The following is a 12,654-nucleotide window of genomic DNA, read 5'->3' as shown; positions in this document are numbered from 1 at the left end:
GTTAAAGAATAATACATTACATGCACCGAATCACCCAGTTCTTGACACAGGCTTGTAGCAGAGATGTTATAATTCCTGGCTTAGAAGTCTTTGGTGTACATCCTACAGTTCTTTCTGGCTCATGGCTCCCTGCAAGGCTGCATCTGGGATCAAGAGCTGAGCTGAAGACCAAGATGGAGGGTGCCACATGGCACTTATATACCTCTCTTAGTATCTTCCTGGCCAGAACAGGTCACATGGTCCATTGACCTATCCCTGTGTCCCAAGTCAGCAACTGTTATCCTGGCTGGCTTGCAGATATCAAGACAGTCCCCAGGAGTGTCTCTGGCACTTAGATCTATTGTCCCTGGAGCCTCACTAATTAGCATAGCCACTGGCTGAAAATTCCTTGCCTGTTGCTCTGCCTCAGGGAATTTTCCAGCATCCCTACAGAGTACATGTTTCTAACTCCACATACAGATATCATACAAGTACATGAATAGCTCATACAGAATCAGTGGAACATAAGCTTTCATGTGATACCTCACGTGGCTCCCTGTTTAGACTTTTGGGGCAAATACCCTCCCTCCCCCCCATGGGTACAAGAATGATCTTTAGAGTCCGATAACGTGACAAGGGCAAAGTGCAAATGGAGAGAGGGAGCCGGGGCACCTGTCTGAGTCTACCTCAGAGATAGAGGGCTTTTCCCTGGAGAAGTGGAGGGAAGAGAGGAGCAGGCTAGTGAGTGCTTCTGGCCTGCAGATATCTTGGTTACAGCCGTCTGAGTAGGATTTGTGCTGCAGGGCAATCTTGGAAGACGGGGAATGTGGACCCTGAACAATTTCATCCCTTTATGAGCTCCCAGGAGTCAGAGCAGGCAGCCACCAGGACACTGCTGATTCCTGAATGGTGTCATGGACACAGGGAGATTTATCACCAAAGTGAAGCAGACTGAGGTTTGCATTCCTGCGTTCACCTCTCAGTGAGCCTTGCACCAGCTGAATGAGAACCATTCCAGTGCCAGAGAGCCCCTGGGAGCTGAGTGGCCACACTGTGTATCGCAGACCTGACAGGTGTCTCTGGCCACGGCCTTGCCCTTCCCTCACTTCCTCCTGGCCACAGTACTAGGCCCCTACCTCCATCACGTTCACTCAGGTTAGCATGAACAAAACAACCAGAAAGACTGCAGGGCAGGAGCAGACAAGCAGCCCTTGTACCTCTAGGGCAGTCCCTGGCCACCAGGACCTCCGAGCTGCAGCCTGCAGAGGGTCTTGTGCCCAGCTGTGACAGACTGGGCCGTGTCCGGGCACAGCTGAGGGCATCTGCTCAGGGTGAATTGCTCAAATCCGGGGCTCCTTACAGCCCCCAGACTGGTGACCTCTCCGAACAGGCCACAAACCAGTCCCAGAGAGCGCTTCAGCTGCCTGCCTGAAGCCTCACAAGCAAAACCCCTCCGACACCCCAGCAATATCTGTGCCCCAGATGGCCCCGGGCCTCATACACAGGTGGGGAGTTGTCAGCCGACGGTCAGGGCAGTGAGTCCCTTATTACCAGCTGAAGTTCTTTAAATTGTGCTTGGTTCTGTTACAGCAACTGAAGGAGTCAGGTTAAAGCTTAAACAGTTACTATTTTATTGTTACAGGGTAAACTTAGTTGTTAAATGCTACTGCTGTGTTACAGATAACAGACATTACAAAGGACAGGACAGAAATTACACTAATAAGTCACTTACAGGTACCATGAAACCTTTTTGGTTCTCTGAGCTCTTATTAAATGCATGCAAAATAGACACATAGCAGGTATATATTCTCACCCCTGCGTTCCAGACTTGGCGTGGCCAGCGTCTTTCTCTCAATCCCTTGGGAAGAAGTAGGGCGAGGTTGGGTGTCCCACAGACCTCGGGAGACAATCAATACCTGCCAGCAGGTATAGATGATTGGAGCTCAAATGGGGTGGGCTGCTGAACCTCTTTTATACCCCTTGGGTCATGTAGGCTTCTTCCTGGTCTCAAGTGGCCAATTAGGAAAAATGGCTTTGAATGCCAAGTTTCCCACGAAGGGTGCAAAGCATAATTTACACCTGGGAAAATGCAGACAATGGGCACCTCTGGTATGTGATGGGCGAAGATTCCTCTCCTGGGACAGTGCAGGCATGTCAATTACTGGTACTAGCCATCAGGGCGACGGGAGGCCCCGGGTCGTCAGCTAGCCCATTTACTGTCTGGTTTCTGTTTATGGTAGAGTCAGGGACAGGCAGCCCACCTGCGTTCCCAGGGCATCAAAGGCTGACTGCCTTTCTCTTGCTCTCTGGGGGGGGGGGGGGGGGGGAACAAGATGGGGTTCGTGGAAAAACAAGATGGGGTTTGTGTCTGGCTACAGGAGTCCTAGCACCCAATCCCACCTACCCCGAACAAGTTCTGTCCGGTTCCAAGAAACCAGCCACAGATCCCTGGTCTATTTACCCTCTGGACCTTACCCACAAATCACGCTGGGCCAATCCTTTAGCATCTAACATCTAAAGGTTTATTATTACAATAAAGAAAAGCATGAGAGTAAGGTTGTTAAAGGATAGTACATTACATGCATCGAATCTCCCAGTTCTCGGTGCAGGCTCTAGCAGTGATGTTACAGCTGCTGGTTTAAAAGTTCTTGTTGCGCATCCTAGGATCAGGATGGGTTCACAGGTCTTCCAGGCTCTTCGATCCCTGCAGTGCTGCCTCTGGGATGAAGTGCTGAGCTGAGAACAAGATGGCGTTGCCCACATGGCCTATTTATCCCTCCTTCCTGGTCCCTTCTTGGCTATAGCAGGTCACCTGGCCAGAGGCCAATCTCTGTTCCCTGCTTGCAGCTCTCAGGTGACAGCCCTCATTCTTTAGATGTGTCCTTGGCCCATTGAGAGCCATTGTCCCACAGGGCCTCACTAATCAGCATGTCCACAGGCCAGGCCCTGCCCAATGCTCAACCACATGCAGGGAAATATTCAGGATCCATACAAGTACATGCTAATAATTGCACACACAGACATTATACAAACACATGACCAGCGTACATAGGATTAGCAGACAGTGAGCTTCCATTCAACACCCCACATGGCCCCCTTCTATACCATTTCTGGGGCCAACACCCCCACCGATGGGTGCACTAGTGATCTGGCTGCTCCCCTCAAGATCCAGTAACGTGACACCAGCCTATGTCACTCCATCGGACTCAGTGGTTGGCTGGTCTGTGCCTTCCCCCCGCCTGCTCACTGTGCCGGCAGTCACTGCTTTCAGGAAGCCCAGAGACTGATCTGGGGAAGTGGCTGTCTGGAAATGGTTCCTTGCTGCTGGGTCCAGAGGTAGCCCGTCTGTCTGTGGGTCCAGGGGAGCCAGCTTGCATTCCTCTACAACCCGGCAGGTGACTTGCAACCCCAGGTTACCTTCCCCATTCGTTTTAGAAAGACATTTCTAGGTGTGTCTACACTGGAGGGTTCTTGCACAAGAACATCTTGCACAAGGGTTCTTATGCAAGAACACGTCCACACTGCCCTGTCCTTTTGCACAAGAGCATCCGTGGCAGTGTGGATGCTCTCTTGTGCAAGAAAGCTCTGATGGCCATTTTAGCCATAGGGCTTTCTTGCTCAAGAATCCCCTGCCGTGCGTCCACACTGCCCTCTTGCACAAGAGGGCTTACACTTGTTAGAAGAGAGCGTAGCTCTTGCTCAAGAAGCCCTCTCTTCCCACGCCTTCCTGGAAATCTTCTTGCACAAGAGCGGGCAAGCAGTGTGGACGTCCTGTGGGTTCTTGCACAAGAACAGTCGTTTTTGCACAAGAACCTGCCAGTGTGGATGTAGAGTTTTGTTACTCCCTCCCCACCCCAGTTCGAGAACAGCAGTGTATGGACAATGAGCTGCTCGTTAGTCTGCACCACACGTAAATAGGTCTTGATTCTGCCTCTCAGCTGTTCCCAGGCTCAGGTGAACGTCCCTACTCAGAAGGACCATACCTGGGAGAGGGAATCAGTCAGCTCACAGTAATCCTTTGCAGCAGTGAATGGGTGAAAGCCCCTTGAAGTCATCGGCAAAACCCTCCTAGATTGCGCCAGTGCTTGTACAGCGCTCGGAGATCCGTGGCTGGAAGGCAGATGGTTTGGTGGATGAAGTAAGGCACTAGAAGACTGGCTCACCAAGGGCTGAGGGTGCCTGTGGGCAGGTAACTCTGCCTCAGTGCTCCTCAACTTCCCCACCTGCAGGCTGAGACCAAGCCTGTCTGTAGCTGGTAGCCAGCTCTGGGTTCCTTCTCCTGGCCTGACACTGCCCCCAGTTCCCTCAAGGCCTTGGAAGAGCTCACCACTAGGCCAAAGCATCTTAAACCAAGACTCCCCCTTTCCCCCCTGTACTTTTGAGGAATATCAGTTATTCACCTGTTGCAGCAAGTCACTTTTCTCCTTTACATGAGTCCAGGGGGGGGTCTCTCCTATGTTTTAGGCCAGCCCTCTTTGGGAAGTGGTGGAGGGAGACGGGGTTCCCCTGCTGATAATTCAGGCCAGCTGCAACCCTCATTCAGCTTCTCCAAGTTGCCCCCTTTCAGCCCATCCCAAAGAGGAGGCGTGTATGAGCTCAGATGCATGCATGCATGCATGTCTCTCTCTCTCACACACACACCCCCCCCCGAAGCTGCCCAAAGAAACAACGTTCTCTTCCCCCACTGTGTGGCTAGATTACAAAGGCACTACACCCAACCCTTTTTACCCTGTTCTTCCTGCCTCCCCGCCCTGGACTCCTCCCCACGCATGGCCCACCTGTCGTGGCTGAGCCAATTTTCCTCCCCTGGGAGGAGGCCTGAATAAGTCGCAGGTGGGGCTGGAACCATTATCTCTTAAAAGGCCAGTCAGGGGGAGGGCTGCCTTTGTTAGAGAATGGGTGTGTGGTGCTTTGACAATACTTTACTGTAGGGGACAATCCAGGGCTGTTTGGCTGTTCTTTACTGAGCAAAACAGCAAGGAGTGGAGTTGTCAGCTAGGCACTGGGAAGAGGATGGTGTCTGGTTAGGCAGAGAGGGTGGAAAGTAGAAGGCTACGTCTACATTGGCAAGATTTTGCACAAATACTTTTAACGCAAGAGTTTTTGTGTTAAAGTATTTGTGCAAGAGAGTGTCTACACTGGCGTGTGCTTTTCCGCAAAAGCATCCGTGCCAGTGTAGACGCTCTCTTGCGCAATAAAGCTCCAATGGCCATTTTAGCCATTGGGCTTTATCTTGTGCAAGAAATTCATGTTGCTTGTCTACACTGGCCTCTTGCGCAAGAACAGTTGCGCAAAAGGGCTTCTTCCTGAGTGGGATCATCATAGTTCTTGCGCAAGAAGCCCTGATTTCACACATTAGAACGTCAGTGTTCTTACGCAAGAACTCCCCGCCAGTTTAGACAGGCAGCAAGTTTGCACAAAATCATGCCAATGTAGACACAGCCCAAGGCTGTGAGCTAGTACAACTGGCATTCAGAGAGACCTGGGCAGCTTATGCCAGCTATTTTGGGGGGTTCTTCCTCTGCCAGCCCCATTCAGCTACTGATTCTTCTCTCTGCAGGTTCTGTTCTCGCCTCCCTTGACCCAGGAAGGTTCCTCAGGTACTAGACAGCATAATGATGCTGGTCTATGAAGAAGCACCAGCATTTCACGGCAAACTGGAATCACTTGCTTCACCCGTGTGATGGGCTGTGAACAACCCTGCAGTAAGCCCCCTGCTCTGCAAGGAGCAGGGTAGCGGGTTGCAATGGAAGCCCAAAGACCTGCAGTTTAACGAGAAGGCACTAGAGAGCACTACGAGCTCAGATTTTCTGTAACCTGCAGCTGAAGGGAGCTAGAGTTTTCTCCTGGCTATAATCTCAGGAACTCCAGCTCTGAGTGTGGCGCGGGGTGCCAGGGAAGGAGGAGGTTAGTTAAACAAATGAAAAGGCACAGTGCCAAAAGTAAAATTCCTGCAAGCTGCATGCAAGTTTTACAAAGGCACCATAATAGAAACTTAACTTAAACGTATCTCCCAAATTAAAAACCACAGTAGGAGAACCAAAAAAGAGCCACCGTGGCTTAATAGCCAAGGCAAAGAAGCAGTGAGGGATAAAGCATTGTTTAAAAAGTGGAAGTTAAATCCTAGTGAGGGAAGTAGAAAGAGCTTGGAGTCGTTGTTGATTGTTGTTTGAAAACGTCCACTCAATGTGCAGCAGCAGTAAAAAAGCAAACGTTGCTATGAATCATTAGGAAAGGGAGAGAGAATAAGGCAGAGAATATCTTATTTATTGCCTCTATATAAATCCCGTTCTGCCACCACATTTCAAGAAAGATGTGGAGAAATTGGAGAAGATCCAGAGAAGAGCAACAAAAATGATGAAAGGTCTAGAAAACATGACCTATGCGGGAAGACTGAAGGAATTGGGCTTGCTTAGTTTGGAAAGAAGACTGAGAGGGGACAGGATAGCAGTTTTCAGGTAGCTAAAAGGGTGTCACAAGGAGGAGGGAGAAAAATTGTTCCCCTTGGCCTCTGAGGACAGGACAAGAAGCAAGGGGCTCAAACTGCAGCCAGGGAGGTTTAGGTTGGACATTGGGGAACCGTCCTGCCTGTCAGGTGGTGAAACACTGGAATAAGTTGCCTAGGGGGGTTGTGGAATCTCCGTCTCTGGAGATATTTAAGGGCAGGTTAGACAGACACCTGGCAGGGATGATCTAGACCAGGACTACTCAACACCTGGCCCTAGGCCGCATGAGGCCCGCAGCTTGTTAACTGCCGCCTGTGGTGTGGGTTGGGTTTACACGGGGCTCAACACACAGCCCACGGGTGGGATCCTTTGAACGTGGCCTCCACTGGGAACACGCTCCACACTGGCGAGTCGATATAATGGTTTAGTAGTTAAATTCCTGGACTGTCATTGCTCATTAAAAGTGCTGCCATGTGAGTGGAAATAGGGGGAAATGTTGCATTTTATTAATATCAGCAGAACTGACTTAAACGGGGCCTGCGTGTTGTGCAGTCTTGCCTTAATTTATGTATTCATGCCTGTCTGTGAAAGAAGCTATTTGTGTATATTTGCATATATACATGTGATCACACTTATATGTGGCCACCGGGGCTTCCGAAGTTGAGTAGCCCTGGTCTAGTGTTTACGGGTCTCTACCTGGTTTGGGGTGACATGTACAACAGATCGTTCCAAAAGCCTGTTTCCTGCCAGAAGCAGTGCTTGGGGAAGGAATGCGAGCTCTGAGACGTGGATCACAGAATGTCAGGCGCTTCCCTGGGAACGCCGGTCTGAACTTGCACACGCGGCGTTTGAGCTGGTATCGTACCCACAGGCTAGCCGTGCCAAGCGTGTCTTCTCCGTTCGGCAAGAGAATCTCAAAGAGCTTTTCGAGCAGCATTGACCCCCCAGTCTCCCCAAGGGGAGGACGCTGTTGTCCCTAATTCGCTGATGGAGACGGGGAGCGTGTCTTGTCCGGCGCAGCGGCAGATCTGCCACAAAGCAAGGAACGGAACCCAGGAGTCCTGTCTCCGAGTGAGGAGTTGGGACCATCTTTCCCCTCCTAGCAGTTAGTGTTTCAGCAAAAGCAAGGAGGACTTCTGAGCCCTTGCCCCAGGCATCCCTGCCTTTCCCAAGCGACATTAGGCATGAGGCAGAGTTGTGCCAGACCCCGACTCCCTCTTCCCGCAGGAGTCACCCAGCCGATGGCAGCGCTAGGAAACCGCTAGAAACCCCAGAACTGCCGTGCTGGAGGTAAATACATGGGGAGCTAACAGAAGCCCTTCCCCACGGGTGGGGGGGGCTCTCTGTGCAGGACGGGCAGGCACTCTCGGATCTCCCTGACGTCGATCACATGGGCAGAATGCCGAGGGGATCCAGGATTTCGCACATAGCAGGCCTGTGCACCGGGGGGGGGGGGGGGCAAAAGCCCCCCACCCACCGATCCCCCAAGTGAGCATGCTCTTGCCGGCCAGGGGAAGGCAGGAGCAACACGCTACCGGAGCCTCCCTCCCCCATGCTCTGACCAGCCGGGGGAAGGCCGGAGCTGATTTCCCTGCTCACTTGGGAAACGGGGGGGGGGCTGCATTCACACCCTTGTGGTCCACATTTACAAAAAAAGCCCCCCTCCCAGAAATTCCTGCCTACGGGCCTGCAGAGGTTTGCTGACCGGCTGGGTTTCCAGGCATGGAGCTGGGTGTTTTTTCCCTGTAACCGGAGCCGTTCTGCAGCATTAAAGCAGGCTCCCTGCGGGAAACACAACTTCAATAAACAAACTATTTCCAGGGAGATCATATTAGGAATCAGAAGGAGAGGCTGGCTGGCAGCCGGCCCAGCCCCAGGCTGTTTGTGACGGACACCGCAATAGGGCTGCAGTGGGATCCTCAGGTTCTCCTCTGCACCCCGCCCACCCAGGCTGCGCAGGAATGGCGGGGGGGGTCAGAATTGCACCTGTCTGTCACTGCAGCTTCTGTTTGCCTCTGCCCCAAGCAGCAGTTTGCTCTGGTTAAAGGCAGGAGCCAGCGCCTGAACGTTCCCACGCTGCCACCCTGCAGCTGTCCCTTGTTCTGGGTGTTTGCCTGAGGCGGGGCAGGGGTGGCTCAGAATTTGATTTCCTCAGATCCACAGTAGCTCCGCTGCTGTCCCGCCCTTTGAAACTGCTCTTCCCAGGCGGTGCGGGACTCGGTGGGTCACACCCTCCAGAGGTGGGTGTGGTGGGCATTTGTCCCCATAAGCCTCACCCAGGGCCTCTGTGGCTCAGCATGAGCAGTGGCGCTGGGCAGGAAGTTATGGAACGGCCCCCTCCTAGCTCCTAGGTGAGAGGCCCTTTCCTCTGGTACAGCCCTGGCTGCGCTGGGTGCAGGAATCACCATCCTCAGCTCCAGCAGGCAGCCCTTGGCCTGCCCGGTGGCCAGCGTGGGGGCAGAGGGGTGTCAGGCACAGCCATGGCGGGGGAGAGGTGCAGGGTGTGTGGGGAAGGGGGTGCCACGCAGCACTGGGGCTGGGAGGATAAACTCCTGGGTGTACAGCACTGCTAGCAGGAGCAGCAGGAACGCCACCTCCATTCCTAGGAACAGCCGGGCATAAGCTGGAGCCGTGACCCACGAGCGGTGTCCTCCGTGGGCAGCCCCAGCCGCAGGCGGCGTGTTCGGTACGCGGCAGCGCGGTGTCCCTGGGGCCGCGCGGGTCGGATCCCATATCCAGGCCCACGCTGCTGCCGCTGACTTTGCCATCCAGCCTGGAACAGCGGCCCCGTGCGCGGGATAATCCAAGCCCCACGAGGCTGAGGGCGCGGCCCTGCATGGAGGCGCCCAGCCTGGCCTCCTGGCCCCGAAGGCTCTGCCAGGAACCACACCAAGCGCCTTCCTCCCACCCATTTACAGGTCACTCTGGGAGGCCCCACTGCGCTGCTGTCAGCTCCCGCCCCTCCACCCCGGGGGCTTCCCTGTGGCCCGAGCCTGCCCTGCAGTGCTGATTGCCGACCGGCCTAGCAGCTTGGCGAAGAGAGGACAGTGCGTCCTAACGGGAGATCCCGCTGTTCCTCTGCCCCGTGGCGGAATGCCCAGCGAGGGCTCTGGCAACTCACAGGCCAAAGCCGCCTGGCAGCCCGTGTCCACCCCGCACGGGGGCAGGATGTTACGGAGCAGCGGCTCGCCCGCCTCTCCCAGGAGAGAGGCCCTTTAATCAGGCCGGTGACTCTCCTGGCCTTCCTGCACGCCATCCAGGATTCACGGTGCTCCTTTGCCCCCTTGGCCCCAGGGAGAAACGGGCCGGGTGCTGTGTGCGTTACTGACTGCGCTAAATGCAAGAGCGAACGCGGCCGTCTGCGAACGTGTCCAGCCCGCATCGCACTGGCCTCCCAGACACGGCTGGCTCCCCCCATGCTGTGTTGTCACCGCGCACGGCCCTGCAAAGGGTAAATGTCACATCTCGCTTGCCATGCAGCCATCGCGCCCCAGGTCTGCCAAGGGCAGCCGTTCGGTCACTCCCCTGAATGGCTCGTTTTGTTCAAAGGGCTTGTAAAGCAGATTGTGGGGGGAGGATTCGTCCCGTGCACCATCTGAGTCCTGCTGGTGCCATGAATACAATCAGTGTTCTGCCGTTTACTTGCTATTCAGCCTGGGCCACGCTCCCGCCATCTCCACTGCGAACAGGCCTTCGGCTCACGTTACACAAAGGCTGCTGAGTGACCGAGCTGATTCCGCCACCCTCGGACGTGCTTAATGAAAAGCTGCATGTCCACACGGCTCGACAAACCCTCCTTTAGGGCCGGGGTGGGCGGGTGGGGTCTAATGGTTAGAATGGGGGTAGGGTTGCGGGAAGCCTTTCCTTCCTGCCACTGACTTGTTCGGAAGCCCTAGGCAAGTCACTTAACTCTCCTTGGGCTCAGGGGCAGTGGGGATAATAACACAGGCATGCGTGGGGCTGGATGAACGTTTGCAAGACACTTTCAGATCCTTGCGCCAAGTCGGGAGAAGTTACCTGAGGCCTTGATATTTGCCTTTACTCGTCCATGCTCCAGACCCTCTGAACCGCCCCCGTGGTGTTGGAAGGGTGCTGACCGCTCGGCAGCAGGGACAGGCGCAGATACCCTCCCTACACACAGCCCATCTACCCCGTTATATCAACAGTGGCACCCGAGTTTCACGCAGCGACACTGGCTGGGAAGGGGTTAACATAGGCCAGAGGGAGCCTGTGCAGAGCTCTGGCCAATCAGAGAGGAGCTTTGAAGGAGCCAACCAGGGGCAGCTTGCTGGGGCAGCCTAGTATATAAGGAGCTGCCCAGCAGGTAGAGTCACTTGGGTCCCAACCAAGGCGGGTGCAGGATTGGGTCCCTTGGAGAAAGAATCTTCACTAGAGCGGGGCAGGCTTGGGGGGCTGGAGAAGGAGGCTCCTGCCTGAGACCCACAAGGCTGGGGCCTTGCATCAAGGGCCAGGAGGCTTTTGCAAGAGGGGGGACGTGGCCCACGGACTGGAAGGCAGAGAAGGGGAGCAGGGGAAGGTGGGACCAGGCTGCTGCCTGAGGGTCCCTGGGTCGGGACCCAGAGTATTGGGTGGGCCTGGGTCTCCCCTTCCCCTTGCACTGCACCTTGCCACCCAGGCATGGCCCCTACAGACTGGCTGGCCCCTGGGACAGAGGGGCTGGGCTTGGAGGCCACAGTGGCAGAGACTCGGGGCTGCCCATAGCCCCCGGAGGGCGGAGGAGAGGCCCACTGGCGGGGGGCAGGGTCCCAAAGAGGGTGCCATGGTCCAGGAGCACCATGGCTTGAGCGTGGAGCGACGGCGGGTGAGAGACCAGCTGGAAGGGGCTGCCCTGCTGAGCAAGAACTAATTCCCCGGAGCCACCAGCAGGAGGCGCTGCAGCGCGGGGTCCCACCCCCGGACACTTCCCTGGTGCCAGGTGGATTTACCCCTGACGTCTCAGGTCCTGGCTTCTAGCCTGCCTGTGTCTCTGAACCAGGCAAGGAGCGGCCCCAGCGGCCCCAGCCAGCGAGTGGCGCCGTCCGTTCGGGGTGGCAGGCTCCGCACCGCCCCGGGCAAAGAGCCCCCGGCAGGCTCAGCGTCCCCCGCGACTGCTCCGGCACCGCAGAGCTGAGCGCAAGGCCGGCCCGACCGACGGCATCCCGCGGGCCTGGGGACGGGCCCTGGGCGAGAGCATCCTTCAGCCACAGCAGGGCCCCCCCAGGCGCGCTCTGCCCACCGGCTGCGCCAGCGGCGTGGAGGAGGCAGAAGCTGAGCCAGCCCTGGAGAAAGATCCTTCCGTTGCACCGGGGGTGGGTGGCTCAGGACCCCTGCCAGATCCTTTGGCCTCGTCCTCAGCTGGGCGCTGAATGGCTGGGCCAGGCCCTCCCCCACGAGCCCTACGGGGGGGCAGTACCTCTGTGTGGGGAGCAGCAAGGGGCCTTCCCCGGGGGGCCTGGCAGCCCTGCGTGGGGGCCTTGGCCGGTGCCCGGCCCATCCCTGGCTGTTCCCACCGGCGTGGGGGAGGCGAGGGCCGGGGAAATGGCCGTAGCAGCTGTTCAGACGGAAGGAGAGACGCTGGGGGCCTGGCCGGGGTTAGTGCCGCTTGGTAGCTCAGCTGCAGCCTCCACAGTTAATCCCAGGGCTCCCCTTTGCCCAGCCCGGCTGGAGCCGGAGCAGATCTACCTGCCCGGAGCAACACGGGCGGAAGGGGCCCCATGTGTGGCCCTCCCGGCCCCTCCTGCAGGTGGCTGAGCTGACCCCGGGAGGTCAAATGTTCTCAGGGAAAGCAGGGAGCAGCCGGCTGACTCCAGCTGGCGTGGGGGTTCAGCCGCCCCCTGCCCCCCCCGTGCTGCCTGGCGTGGGGGTTCAGCCGCCCCTGCCCCCCCCGTGCTGCCTGGCGTGGGGGTTCAGCCGCCCCCTGCCCCCCCCCGTGCTGCCTGGCGTGGGGGTTCAGCCGCCCCCTGCCCCCCCCCCCGTGCTGCCTGGCGTGGGGGTTCAGCCGCCCCCTGCCCCCCCCCGTGCTGCCTGGCGTGGGGGTTCAGCCGCCCCCTGCCCCCCCGTGCTGCCTGGCGTGGGGGTTCAGCCGCCCCCTGCCCCCCCCGTGCTGTCTGGCGTGGGGGTTCAGCCGCCCCCTGTCCCCCCCGTGCTGCCTGGCGTGGGGGTTCAGCCGCCCCCTGCCCCCCCCAGTGCTGCCTGGCGTGGGGGTTCAGCCGCCCCCCCCCCCCTGCCC

This window comes from Pelodiscus sinensis, chromosome 23 (assembly GCF_052426305.1).
Source record: "Pelodiscus sinensis isolate ZL-2025 chromosome 23, ASM5242630v1, whole genome shotgun sequence".
NCBI lineage: Eukaryota > Metazoa > Chordata > Testudines > Trionychidae > Pelodiscus > Pelodiscus sinensis.
The sequence above is the reverse complement of the archived record's forward strand: the minus strand, read 5'-3'. Positions refer to the sequence as shown.